Source organism: Euprymna scolopes, chromosome 12 (genome assembly GCF_053919585.1).
Source record: "Euprymna scolopes isolate OS-2025 chromosome 12, ASM5391958v1, whole genome shotgun sequence".
NCBI classification, from domain to species: domain Eukaryota; kingdom Metazoa; phylum Mollusca; class Cephalopoda; order Sepiida; family Sepiolidae; genus Euprymna; species Euprymna scolopes.
Genome location: NC_136493.1, coordinates 92,095,667 through 92,111,724, shown reverse-complemented (window position 1 = coordinate 92,111,724; position 16,058 = coordinate 92,095,667). Strand labels below are relative to the sequence as shown.

At 31.5% G+C, this 16,058-nt stretch overlaps 1 protein-coding gene across 2 annotated transcripts in view; it reads right to left on the bottom strand.

The window, feature by feature from the left end:
* Positions 1-16,058, bottom strand: part of LOC145291420 (secretin receptor-like) — a 480,255-nt gene that overhangs the window by 415,056 nt on the left and 49,141 nt on the right. The window lies entirely within an intron of this gene.

Here is a 16,058-nt window from a genome sequence, read left to right as displayed (position 1 = left end):
TATATATATATATATATATATATATATATATATATATATATATATATATAGCCAGTAGAGTTTAGTTTCCTAGAAGTACATCCAATGAAACAACATGTGTCTACCAAAGAGTGCTCAATGAGTGAACAGAGCAGGTATATTAAATTTATTATGTATGATATATATATATATTTATTATGTATTATATATATATTATTATTATTATTAGAAAGATGTATGCACATATGTAGCCATTAATGTTTGTATAATTAAATTTAACATATATATATATATATGCATGTAGGTATTATTACGTCTGTAGATGAATATATACGTAATATCAAATTATATGTGTGACATTTTTATGTAAGTGTATTTTCATATATGTGTGTGTATCTTCGTATATGTATGTATACATGACTACGTGTATATCCGTGTTCAGTTGTGAGTATAAACGTATGATTTGTAGGAAAGTAATGTACCTATATAGATGTGTAACTATTAGGGCTGTGAAAACCGCTTATTCTTTTCATTGTTTTAACTCTTGAGTATATATATCCGTTAATATCTTATATGTTTCATGTAGACTGATGTGGTTCTCAGTTGATTAAGTGTATCGTATTGTGTCGGCTATATACCTGAGAGTCAAAAGAATGAAAAGAATATTCTATTGTCACAGCCCAAGTAATTATACACTTAAATACTTGTTGGTTGTGTATTAGTGTGAACGTTATATATATTTGTGTGTGTGCGTACCACGCTGAGTGGTCTTTAATATTAGCATGAGTTTAACCATTGCAATCGCTATTTATTTCTAACATTCTTACAGATTGAAAATGATTGCCAAAGATAAACGATAAATAAAATAGTAATTCTATTTTTTTTTTATCCTGTATTGACGAACGTGCAAATAAACCCCTCATTTCTTCCCTTGCTTCACATTAATTTCATGGAAGTTCCTCCTCTGTTTAGTAAAATAAGATAAAAACGTTTGGATATAAAAGAAACCAATATTTAAAATGTTCTTTAGAAGTACATTGCTTTGGCCTGATGAGGCTACCCCCCCTAAAAAAAGACACTACAGGAACATGTATGCATATATGTAGCCAATAATTTTTGTATAAATAAACAAATTGTAAGCACGCTTTGTTCTTCATCGAGCAAATTTGATAAACACAAGAGTTTTAGTGGATTTACATTTAGGAAACTAGAAATATGCAATCATTATATATCAGGTTTACAAGAAAGTTCTTGCAGTTTTTAACTTTCAAATTCAGATAAACATATCTCAGCTCAAACAAACATTTATTGATCACGATAAGCACTATTAGAATCAACACACTTTTGCCAACGCAAAACAAGTGAATTTATTCCAGTGACGTAAAAAATCTTGCGTTCTAGTTGAAGATTAATCGCTGAAAGTGTTTTTGATATCGCTTAAGTTTTTGTAGTATTTTTCATGCAAAAAGTTGTCGAGATGCTTTAAAAAGTGGTAATCGGTCGGTGAGAGGTTTAGATAGTATGGCGTTTGAGGCAGAGTTTTGTAGCAGAGTTCGTTCGACTTTTGCAGGGTCGGTTTAGCAACGTGCGGTCGGGCATTGTCGTGGAGGAGACATGGACCTTTTCTGCTGAGTGTTGTCGAATTTTCTGATTCATTTCATCCGTTTGTTGACAGTATTTCTCTGCCGTAATGATTTCGGCTGGATTTAAATTTTGTAACTGTTAGGGAGAAAAATAGGGTCTTTTCTGTTGATTATTGTTGGGTCTTGCTGTCGAAGTTTTAGATGCATTGAATCCATTTGTTAACAGCACTTCTCTGCCGTAATGGTTTCTCCTGAAAAAAAAACAAACTGTAATGGATGAGACCAATCGCAGACCACCAAAGAGTCGGTATCACCTTCTTTTTTCGTGCAACTCTTGCTGCAGAGAGTGTCGTAGAGCTTCATTAGCGTCTAATCACTGAGCTGAGCGTCGCTGGTTGTCGTAAAGAGCCCACTTTTGATCGCAAGTCACAACCCGATCGAGAAACAGGTCGTTCTTGTTGCATAAAAGAAGGGGAGATGACACCCCATGACGGCATTTCTTTTGGTTGTTTTCAATTCGTGAGACACCTATTTATTAATTATTTTGTATTTCTAATCTCATGCAAGTGATTGGAAACCGTGGTATACGTTACGTCTAATTCAGAAGCAAATTCTCGAACAGTTGTGCGGTGATTGGCTTCGACTAAGGGTCTTAATTAATTGTTGTCAACATTCGATGGTCGACCACTACGCTCATCATCTTTAACACTCTCGTCGACGCCACGAAATTTCTTAAACCACCATTGTGCTGTGCGTTCCTGAGCCAAACGGTTTGTTGATATCACGAGTTATTTCTAGCTTGAATTGAAATAAGAAAATGATGCGAGTTTCCTTTTTTTTCCATCTTGCATTCAACATTTTTTAAAAGATGATATAATAATGTTAAAACGATTATAACGTAAACGATTAAATAGAGCAGAAAGAAACGCTCTTTTAAATGATAGATAAATTAAAGGTGTTAAAACTAAAATTTATTTGAAAATTTATCATTTAAAATTAAAATTGAAAATTATAGCAGGTACTCGATTCAGTGGTTGAAAAATAAAAAAAATAAAGCCTCAGAAATTAAAGGTAAATAAATATTAAGACCCCCCCCCAAAAAAAAACGCTTCGATTATTAGGCAAAAAACAAAAAAGAAGGGAACGTAGAGTTGAAAGTGAGTCACACGTCACACGCCATGACAATTTGTGACCAACTTTCAACTCTACGTTTTGTTTTTTCATTTTTCAACCACTGAGACGAGCCCTGCTTTTACTCATTTACCTGCAAATATTAACCTCCGTTACACTGGACTTCTTCTTTTAATACAGTATTTTTTTTTAAATTTTAATATTGAATTCTGAATGAACTATCCGCATGAACTGTTTTCCATATGTTTTTTTTATTAAGATTTGTGACTACAAATCATGAAAGTTTCAACCTATGCAGTAACCAGTAAATACATAGAAAATTAAAATTTTTTTAACGTGACCATCTGATTATTTTGCTAACAGTTTTTCGTCCGATGAGAAGAAATAGCATTCTTTGAAACTCCGCAGATTAAGGAGCACTCAGCTTTGGAGTATTCTGTCAAAAAATAAGAACTGTTTGTAACTTTCTACTTTACAGCTCGTTTCTTATTATGCATATATATATATATATATATATATATATATATATATATATATATATTCATAACTTACTGTCTCTCGGCCAGCATTAATTGTCACTTCTATCACTGATGATTGCGAAAGAATGAAACACTGGTGTCTGTAGGAATAAAAATAATTATTAATCTTTATAATTGTAAGCCTCTTTTAAGTTATAAAGTTTTAGTACTATCTGAGAAAAAACAAAACAAAAAGGCAATCAACTAGCAATACACAATATTAACCGACTGCTTTACGTTAATGCCTGCATTTGACATTGGCAGTTTTCATTTCCTTTAATTTTTGTGTTAATTGATGTTAGCAATGTAATCAACTAGATTCGAATCTCTCGACTAGCAGTAATTTTCACTTCCGTACACTGATGCTTGCGAAAGCATGAAACATTAGTGTCAGTAATTATATACAGAATTATAAATATTCATAATCATATAATTATATATTTTATAACATATAATTATATATATATATGTATATATATATATATATATATATATATATATAGTAAGTTATAAATATATATATACATATAGTAAGTTATAAAATATATATGGCGGTTAAGCTAAACTGAATATTCTACGTTTTATCCACTCAAGAACTATTAAGGCTTATCCTAGAGTGGATGAAACGCGGAATATTCAGTGTAGTTTAATCGCCATATATATACATATATTAAACTACGTATTGAGCACTTTTGAAGTAAATACTTAAAGTTTACGCATAAATCTATACTTTCGTATATTAATTTTATGTGAGTAAATTAAGTAGTTATATATGCATATATATATAATTTTATATATATATATATATATATATATATATATATATATATATATATATATATATATGAGCGTGTGTGTGTATGGGGGTATAGGTCGGTTTCTGTGCGAGGATTTGAAGAAGCGATGGGCCTAGTTTTGAGAAGTAACCGAAAATTGATTTCAGCATATTCACAAATATAACTGAACTATTAATATTTCTGAAACGATCGCTGCCAATGTATTGTAATAAAAAATAATATGATTTTTCGGAATCAAAAATAGATTTTTTATGATACCAAAAAAGCGTATATATATATATATATATATATATATATATATATATATATATATATATATATATATATATATTGTGCTTTATTTATTGCATATCTGCTCCTGTGGAAACTATTGTTGTTGCAATAAATCTTTTTCAGTTATTTTCAACCTAGATCGTTAATATCATCGAAGCTTTGCTTATTCATGTTATGGGAATTTCATTTCAGTATTTTTGGTATGAATGAACGGTAAATAGAGACAGACAGTGCATATTTCATTGCTAGAAATAAGTATCCGTATTTTATTCGAGCATTGTTTTTCCTAGTTATTCACTGATAGGCACCAAAACTATTCGACAGAATAACGATAAATCTGCCACTGCTGCTGATTCTAAAAGAAAGAAACACATATAGATTCCAAAACTATTTCACAGAACTGGATAACATTTTGCAAAGTTATTTCGCTCCTAACTCAATACTCTAACTTGACACGAGTCAAACACATCACACGATGGAGTACTATTTCCACATCTGTAGAGGTGTTACTCAAAGCACCATTTCCTGCCTTAGTCGAGTACAACACCAACTCGGAAATGTTGTGTGCGATGCATTTTTCTCCTCCCTACAAACTTTTTCGCACAGAGGGAAGGTTGCTAGTCTTTCGCTATTCGAGTAAATACTCGACTGAGCTGCAATATATGGTTCCCTCTGTCAAACATTCACAGCAAAAACTAGTCTTCGTTAATAATTTCTCTTTCCCTCCCTCTCGAAAACTAAACGAAACTGCCACAAGCAAAGTTCGCATAAAGCATAATTAGATCCTTTTTATATGAGAGAAGAATCCAGGTCGTCCTTGATGGGCTTACGTAAAAAAAAAATTGATACAAATGCGGGTGTACCTCAGGGATCTATCATTGAACCTTTATTATTTCTGCTATTCATAAATGACTTACCTGATAAAATTGTCTCTGAGCTGGGTATATTTGCCGACGACACCATGCTCTATAACAGGCACGTGGGGAAAACTAATGGGCACATATCTAAGGTAATGGCCGAAACCCTAGAGGAAGATCTTCAGTCTGTAGTGGAATGGGGGCATAAATGGATGGTAACGTTCAACGCTGCCAAGACAAAGCTAGTTTCCTTTAATAATTACATGAAACCTTATCAACCACCAATAGTTATGGCTAGAGATATTTTACCTGAGAGTACTTCGTTCAAACTTCTTGGCTTAACATTCACAGGAAACATGAGTTGGAATAGATACATTGAGATCATTGCTAAGGCTGCTGCAAAGAAGGTGGACTCTCTCTGTCGTGCTAGGAAGTTACTTTACGCCTGAAAGTATCCAGTACCTCTACAAAGCCACCATTCGCCAATGTATAGAGTACTGCTGTCACATTTGGGCTGGTGCATCTGCTACTAGTCTCTCACTCCAGGACAAGGTCCAAAAGAGAGTCGCCAACCTAATAGGTCCTGAATTATTATCTAAACTTCAGCCCTTGTCCCACCGACGAAATGTTGCATCCCTCTGCCTTTTTTACAAGTATTTTAATGGTGGATGCTCTGACGAACTATAAGCACTTGTACCCCCTCAACAAACCCGACAAGCAGCAAAGTGTCATTCCTACACAGTTGAGATCCCTAGATGTAAGAAAGCCTTTTACTCTAATAGCTTCTTCCCCAGAACTGCAGAACTTTGGAATTCTCTTCCGGTTTCCTGCTTCCCAACCTGCACTGGCATGCAGAACTTCAAGTATAATGTGAACAGACATTTTGCTGCTAAACTCCATACATAGTACTCCTGCAACTTAGTAGCCCCCCTACATCAAAGTGGCAATATGCATTGTTTGAGATGAAAATGTAATTTAAAAAAAAAAGAATTTTCTAGAACGGCCAATCTGGGGAACACAATACAACAGTATCGCTTCCCAGATGACTGCAACATGGTCGTTTTCACGTCCAATGTAAACAAATTCTGGTAGAGCCGCCCTTCGCAATAATCAAATTCTGGTCAATCACTACCATAATTACTAATAATCACAATGTTGTTGGGCTGTAAAGCTGACATGGAACCCTCATCCTCGAGTAGACTATAGAGTTTGATAAGTTGAGACGGCGCTTCTACACTATCAGAACGAAATTTCGGAAATTCAAAACTGAATTTCACATGAAAACAATGGTATCTACGTATTCCTCGTATCTTTAAGATGATTTTATCCAAAAATTACGAAAATCGATGATGTAGAAAATTATTTATTAAAAAAGATATAAAATAGAAATTGAAATAAATACAGGAGAAAAGGGAGATAATTTTCCGTTTCAATTTAAACAAGATGGCCACAATTATTCACCTGCTAACACTATTAATTTTTTAAAAATAATTCAGTAATATTTAGGTAATTTTGGCTGCATAATTTGGAAGCTACTATTGCTATTTATTAGAATTGTCAAGAAAATCAGTAGAAACCATTGTTTTTTTTTAAATATGAAAACTCCATTTATCGACTACAAAATTTTGTCTTAATAGTGTAGAAGCGCTGTTGATACTACTTAGTATAAACAGCCATGACAAATTGAGAGTGTAATTCGGAGATTGACTGATTAAACATATACGACTACTGATACTACGACTATTGCTACTACGACTATTGCTACTACTACTACATATCTTTCTTCTTCTCCTCCTACAGCTACTTCTACTATTATTACTACTACTTCTGCTAGTACAACTTTTATAACTACTTCTACTACTACCATGAGTTGATTATAAGTTATCCGTAAAATAGTTTATTTTCCGAATACTGAATTCGAGTAATTATTTCATGCAATTTACAGATCTGGAATTAGAGCATGTGTTTTATTATCGTTTCCAAATATATCTTTCATTTGATATTCAATTAGTTATACACACACACACACACACACACACACACACATCTTGGCCTGAAGACGTAATCCCCCAACGTGGGTGATTACAGAAACATGTATGCACATATGTAGCCATTAATGTTTGTATAAATAAAATTAATATATATATATCTACAGACAACAAGCTAAATTTAGATAATAGAGTTATTTGCTTAATGGATATGTGTAGGCCACAATTCGATTTAAAATGGAAAGGAAAAAAATCTCCAAGTGACGCAAAATCTGTATATTTTTTTTGATAATTTGTCTTGAATTCGAAGAATACCAGATGTCAGATTGCCAAAGATCGACAATATTTTATATAATAGAAAAGTGTATCAATACATTGGAAATTGTCACAAACTTATATGTCTCTACAATTATACGGAAAGAACTTTGTCGGTTTTTGTCTGTGAGAGTACTTCATTTAATCACATTGATTAATAATCGAAGATATGATATAGTTTTATGCGTAAATTTTTCAGTATTTATATATATATATATATTTATTTATATAGATATATAGATGTTATTTGTTTTTGCGACATTTGTTTTTAAATGAATTATACGAAAGGGCATTTTTATCTAAATGTGAGTTGGGAATAATTTTCCCGTTAACCAATTTGGTACCCCCAAATGGAGAGCAGTATATGTATTATTTTTAAAATATAATAATCCACTGACACATGTTTCGTCATCTACGACTCAGAGTAACTGAATCTAGCGATATTCGAAATCGGGACCCCATGGACAGAAGCATAAACCTCTATCATTAGGCTATCTCGCACGACTGCTAAAATGCATCGCGTTTTTTTTTTCGTAAATGTTATTTGTTTTTGTTACTTGGGGGTATCCGGAGGCCACTCGAGGATAAGGGTTAATGAGTGTACAGTAGTCAATGGGACAATACCGTAGTAATCGTTAGAAGTAAAAATTGAGTAAAATGGATTACCTAACGGAACGACTAACCAGGAATTTGTTTACATTTGATTTGAAGACGACCATATTGTAGTCAGATGGAAAGCGGGGAAACGGCGGTTTCTGTGCGCGATTGCAGCAGCACATTCTGGAGAGAACCACGGCTGGCTGTTAGGTTTTTGCTGGGATTTTTTTTTAAGGGTATTAAGCGGTCTATAGCTAAAATTAACCATCCTATTAGGTGTGATTCTATAGACGACACGCTCTTTTTAAACATGGAATGCAGAGGTAAATCTGATATAAATGTGCGGAAGCTATTCCAGTCAGCCAGAGAATATCGATATATTGTACGATGGAGAGGTATGTCTAAGAACTTATTACATTTCATTTTTATCTTAACTGATACAACGGAGTAGTTTGGAGATCCTAGTGAAGACACAAAAGAGGATGTATATATATATATATATATATATATATATATATATATATATATATATATATATATATATATATATATACTTCAGAAGAAAATTATCCAACAATCAGCTGGTATGGAAACCTGTGATTTACCACACTGCTTTCAAAGACATTCACTTCGGATTTTACAATGCAATTTGGATGTTAACTTTTATATCCTTTTTGTTTAACTTCCCTTACTCTATGCCTTTTAATTGCTCAATTAATTTTTAATTGTGATTTTTTCATGTCTCACTAACTTTAGCAAATAAGGTGTAAACCATTATGACTATTTGCTAATATTTTCTCCTCTGAAGAGATGGTAGACATCGAAATCCTATAGGATAAGGAGTTAAAATATTTCTAACGTATTCTTTGCCTTACATAGAATAATACAAATCTTTTTATCTGAAAATTTCATGTCATAAATTTTTAAATTCATTGAATGACTAAAATTATATATATATATATATATATATATATATATATATATATATATATATATATACATATACTCATATATATATATTACGAAAGATGATTTATAATTTATAATTTAAATTAAAAAGTAAAAATCGGTTTGATAAGGAAGAACAAACAAAATCAATAAATTGTACGATCGTTTCGGAAACGATGTTTTTATTGTGATAGACAATGAGTCTTGGACAATAATTTTATTATATAGTTTTTTGAACAAAGTCTCCTCATCAACAAAAATATTGGGTGGGTTTTTTTCTAAAGACACTAAAAATAAACCTAACATTTTTAAAGTAAGGCAGATGTATCTGGAAAATATTTAAAATATAAAGGAAAATTGTTACTTTTTTGATGTTGATAAACAAAGTAAGAAAACAAAGATAAAATAAGATAAATCTGGTTGAAAGGTAAGGTTAAGAGTGTCTAAGTTTTAAATATTTTTAACAAAAATATAAATACTTTTTAATGGTTCGCCTTTTAAAAGTCGTGCGTATCATCGTCAATGCATTCATTTGGATGGTAAATGTAGTTTATGAATGCTAATTAATTATAAATTATCAATCATCTTACTTAATATTAAAATAGCTCTAGGATATATATATATGCCTATCGAGCTTATATATCTACATTACAACGAGCACTATTTTATTTTATTATATTAATGAATTTACTAATACATTAAATATACTCTGCTCTTTAGACTCTTATTATAATCCCCTAAGTATATATATATATATATATGTATATGTGTGTGTGTATGTGTAAAATGTAATACAAGCAGCGAAACACACCTCTCCACCCTTCATGTTTACTGTTATTATCGAATTAAGTATCCATCTTACTTTCTTATTTCCTGTTTAAATTATTAGATAATAGTTATTTATTTTTTGTGTTTTTATATTTATTTAATAATTAAATCATCTTATATTTCGTTTATGGATTTATATATATATATATATATATATATACTGACTTACTGACTTACTGACTAGTGTTTTTTTTTTTTTTTTTTTAACGAATGATAAAAAGTAATTTTTTGTGTAGTTTCAAATGTTAAAAAAACTTCAAAGACTATATATATATATATATATATATATATATATATATATATATATATATATATATATATATATATGGCATAGTCGCGTTGACACACCGTTAACACACACACACACACACATATATATATCATATATATATATATATATATATACATACACACACATACACAGGGAATAGTCGCGTTGACACACCGGTTCTCGTCAGATCACCGAAGTTAAGCAACATTGAGCCTGGTTAGTACCAGATGGGTGACCATTTGGGAATTATAGGCGCTGTATCTGATCTCCGATTATCTCGGCATTTGTTTGAAGTCGTTCTGAATATACACTTCACTTGCCACTAGTATTTAACAATGTCGACTCGGGAGAGGTGTGGTTGGAGATTGCGCACCTCCTGCCGCAAAAAGTTCACGCGCAGGCAGCCCTTTGTTGGTATACATAGTCTGCATAGACTGAATGAACCCACAAACAGCAAATCCCTACCCCTTACACTGCTGAGATCCCTGAATACCAAAACACCTTCTACTTTAATTGTTGTTATCCCAACGAACTACTAGACTTTGGAATTTTATCCCTGTTTCCTGTTCCCTGGCAACCCTGGTAACTTGCTGAAGGTTAAATGGAATGGAAACATACATCTCGCTGATCAACTTTCTACTGTCTCCTCTCATACACAGTCCGGAATTGTTGCCTCTTCTTTACAATTGGTAATATGACTTGTTCAGGGTGAAACAGAGTAAAAGAAATATGGAAAAATTATTGAGAAATATGTGCTGCATCCACCTAAAAAGTATGTCGTATTTGACGTGGAAAAATTGTAGCAATATGCACACTGCATATAATCCAAATCATAAGTACCAGAAAGCATGCATCAGGTACAATCATGTAGCGTTGTCACTTTTTAGTTAATCTGTAGCCCTATGTTTCTTCTCTATAATGTTCTTTAATAGGCAGAACTATTGCGTTTATTTCATTATATATAGAGATAATATAAATATACAAAACATAAACTGCGAAAATAATAAATATAAAACACGTCAGCGAGTTGGAAAAACAGTTAGAATTGTATTTTCTTTTTGGTATACGTTTGTGTAAAGACAAATCAATGGAATTAAATCTTTGTTTTTTTTTTCATATATGTATTAATAAAATAATATGGATATAATTATTCCATGTTTGTTTTCAGCTCAGTATTCCAGATATGAAATATTTGCTTTGAAGCCAAGTATATAATATTATTTATCTATGAAAACACCAACATAAATAGTAAAAATAAAGTAAATAAAGAACACTTGCTAATGGAAAGATAAAAATATAAAGATAACAGAACTAAAGATGATAGATAATATCAGAGGAATATCAATTTAAAAATTCGATATCATGAAAGCGATTGAATCGATCAGATTAAGTTGACCATAATGTGTATGCATAAAAATGAGATTTTATTAATAATTACATAAAAGGAGAAATGTACATTACATGCCGTAATAAACTGAATAAAATTAGGTAGATATATGAAAAGAACATTTTAACACAAATGCTAAATAATTGTCCATAAAATAAGGGAGTGTTGCGAAATACCAACGTTCGTTACATTAAAATAAAACAAATGATTTAATTAAGAAAAATTATGTAAACTGACTGATTTTTCACAAAAACAAATATGCGAATTAGTTAAACATCTGATTCTGATATCGCATGTAAATAAACAGCATATACAAAAAAAGCTGGTGTGTCGATTGAAAACTTGAATTACTTGAAATAGATTGTTTTGACGTTACCGTTCCTGCGAGAAATGGATCAAATTCTCGCATTCATGCATTAGATTACAAATATATGTAATTTAAAACAAACAAACAAACTCATTATGTTTGTATGTCTTTCTGTCAAAGTGCATCTGCGCCGAGACGCAAAGTCGCAGAGCAGTGCGAGACGGGTCAAATAATTTCACTTTTTTTTTGACCGCTCTTTTATGAGTTTTTAGCCGGTAAAAACATCTGCTAATGTTTCAAAATTGAAAAAGAAAAAAAGAAAAAAGAATTTGATAAGTATAAGTAAACCGAGAGAGCTCTTGTAGGCATGCGACAATATACATTTAAACATTAAACTCTGTTCGTTTTTAACTACATTAAATATGTCTGGTAATGACTGAGGCAGCAGAGCTAAATGTTTCGGTTTCGATTCTAGCTGATAGCATCTGTGTTATTATTATTTTTTGTTTGAATTCACTAATATATATTGGGTACAATATATTAATCAATAAAGAATTGGCTCTACAATAATAAATACGACATCTGCATAAATCAAAATATCATATTAAGGCGTATTTTACGACTGAACATCGTCGTGAGCATAGCTAGTATATCTATATATTACTAAGCTCTATTAACATAACGCACACACAAATAAACACACACACACGCACATATATTTATATGTATGTATGTATATATATATGTATGTGTGTGTATATGTGTGTGTGTGTGTGAATGAACTAATAATAGTGTATACTTGAGACCTGTGCATTAAATATATATATATATATATATATATATATATATATATATATATATATATATATATATATATATGAATGCATGTCTGATTTATCTGAATGTGTATATTGGAAGTTGTGCACATATGAATCGTTTAAAATATACCAAAAAGACTGAAATTTGGGGAATAATTTTCAATGTTTTATACGAATCAATATTTTCCAAAAATGTACGTATCTGAATCTTACTCCCTTTGGCTGAAATAAATAAAATTAAATATAGTTCACATTAGAATCTTTATGCTTTTTGGCTGCGTTCTATAACTTATACGGATCGGTTCATTAATCAAGAGATAAATCCTGTACATATATAGAGTGAGTGAGAGAAAGAGGGTATTTCAGATGAATTCAAAATAAATAATTGATGTACTTCCTGATAAGAGATTCGTTTTGGAGATCCGCCGAGAAATATAAATCTGCGTAGACTCGCCACAATGTTTACATAATTTTATTCATAAAATCTCTACTCATGTATTGAGCAATTAAAAAAACGATATTGGTGTTTAGTTTATGTTATCAATATACATGGACTCATTATATATATATATATATATATATATATATATATATATATATATTAGTATATTTAGGCAGCATTTTTTCTTTTATGCACGTTTCATTAAATAGCACAGATACCCCTTGCTTGTTTTTTCTTGTAATCCTCCTTTTCTCTTTGTCGGACCATTTTCCGAACGTTTTTTCCGAGTGAAAAAAGAAATTTCCCATAACCGCGAACGTTTTCGACCTCCATTGGTCATCCTCAGGCGAGTAGTTAATATATATATATATATATATATATATATATATATATATATATATATATATATATATAAATATATATATATATATATATATATATATTCTCGTAGGATACCCAGCGTTACCCATCATTGCCCAACGTTACTTGGTCGTAAAATCTGCTTTATATATATATGACTTGGATGCAATCAGCTAGAATCGAACCGAAAATATTTAGTGCCCCAAACGTAGTCATTACATTTTAATCTATCGACAGATGGATAATAAAGCTCAGAAATTAAACGACACAAGCTATGAATGTATATTTGCGCGTATGCAGAAGTAATAGGTTTAGTTGACTTACTTCTACCAAGGAAAATTGGCACCAATTTTGACTCCATAGCAGCTATTTTACCAACCAAAAAAAAAAAATAAATAAATAAAAAAATAAAAATTGTTCCACAGGTCCAAATTGCTTATGTATGAAGTTTAACGTGTGTAGACCAAAAATCGAGAAATGGATTTGTTAGAGACTATTCCGTACACACCCAGACAATGTCACTTATATATATATATATATATATATATATATATATATATATATATATATATATATATATATATATTATTCAATTTTCACCCCAAACAAGGCACAGTGCCACTTTGAAGCAGGGGGCTACTATTAGGGAATTAATTAGCGGGGTCATTATGAGGGTAGAAAAGTAGAAAGATTCGTGCGCTAGGACTTTTCATTCTATATGCTACGCAATTATGTACAATGTAGAAAGTATGCGTAAGCAGATTTGCGTGTAATAGTTTAATGTAACCAATCATCCAATGAGAAACCAATAAAAGTGAATAATTAATTAATGGAAGATTATATTTTGTAAGGAATACGCAAATTAGTCAACCTTTAAGAAGTCATTCGCACATCCATGACTGAGTATATTAAGAAGTTCGTTTTAATATTTTTTTTAAATAGAAGAAGTAGGCTTTTAATATAAATGTCAGTGCAACAACAAACTCAACTTTAAAAGTGTATGGAGTCCGTGCCTGTACTGTCCAATAAAAGTGATGTCACCGTCGTTTTCTGAAGAGACAGTTTAAGTGTCAGTCCTGCGAATCAAATTTCCGATCGGACCAATAAGAGTCATAAAAAGCAAGAGTTGCTATTAGAATTCTCTCAACCTCACGCTCATGCTGATTTATATTATCCGCTTGTTTTCGTCTGACTCACCCTGCTCTTCCTTCGTCCAGACATTTTTCTATTTCTTCATTTAATTCTTCATTGAATATCAGTCTCAGTGACTTCTTGGTTCCGAGCATAACAAATGGCCTCCGTTCGACGCCATAGAACCATTCTAAACGGGTCCTTTTTTTTCTATCCTTTTTTTGATACAGACAACGATGTCGTCGTTAAATTGAAAGACATTAGCACTCGCATTCCATGGTCTTACATCGAAATCACGAATTGGAGGCGATTTTTACCGCGGTTTTTTTTATATATATATACCAATTTTTTTTTTCATTTTTTTTCTATTTTATGTGTATAAATATCTAGCTTTATTTTGTTTTCTTACTTCAGTGTTTTTTTTTCATTCTATCTAGATCAATGGTTCTTAACCTTTTTTTTTAATCATGACTTTCTTTTCTTTTTAATGTATTTTGGTGAACCCTTATAGCTTATTTTATTTTTCAGTAATGTAAAGAAAACCAAAGAACATATATCAACAGTTTATCTTGAAGGAAGACTGAACCGATATTAACGTTACATGTACCATGGGGGTCCACATGGACCTCAGTTGAGAACCATTGATCTAGATGGAACCAAAGGAAAAAAAAAATGAAAGGTATAAAACCTTTCATTCTTTCTATTCTCAATTGAATATTTATGCTTATCGCTTCGTATTTCTCTTTTCTTCTCTTTCTGTTTTCCTTTCTCCTATTACTATTTCTCTCATATATTCAATGAGTATTTATCATTTTATACCTACAGACACGAGTGTATCATGTATACGCAATCACCAGTACAGGAAGTGACAAGTACTGCTGGTCGCGGGACTTATATCCACCCAACGAAGTCAAGTTTGGCTTTGAAGCTGGCATTCTTTAACTCGACCAACAAGAATTAACATATGAATGAAAGTGAATTATATTACTTAACACACATACACACACACACACACACACACACACACACACACACACACATATATATATATATATATATATATATATATAAAGAGGAAACGATATTGCTAATAGAAAAATATATAGTGTTGCATATAGATTTATTGACCGATTTGAAGAAAGGGGATGCAATGCAGGGCGTAGAGGTTATCAATATCATTATCTTTGATAGTCCCTACGCCCTGTACTGTATTCCCCTGTTTTATATTAATAAATAAATCTATATGCAACAGTATGTATATATTTTCCTATTATCAATATCTTCTCCTTTTTTATATAAGCTTCGTCTGCATGTCGACCTGTTTATTATATCGACAATATTTACTTGCAAAATCTGTTTATACTTTTTGGTCCCCTTTTATTTATTTATTTATTTATTTATTATTACATATTCACCCCAAACAAAGCACACTGCCACTTTGATGTAGGGGACTACTATTAGGGACACAGGCTACAGTGGTACTGGGTGGGGAGTTGGGCAGCAAGATGTCGGTTCACGTTACACTTGA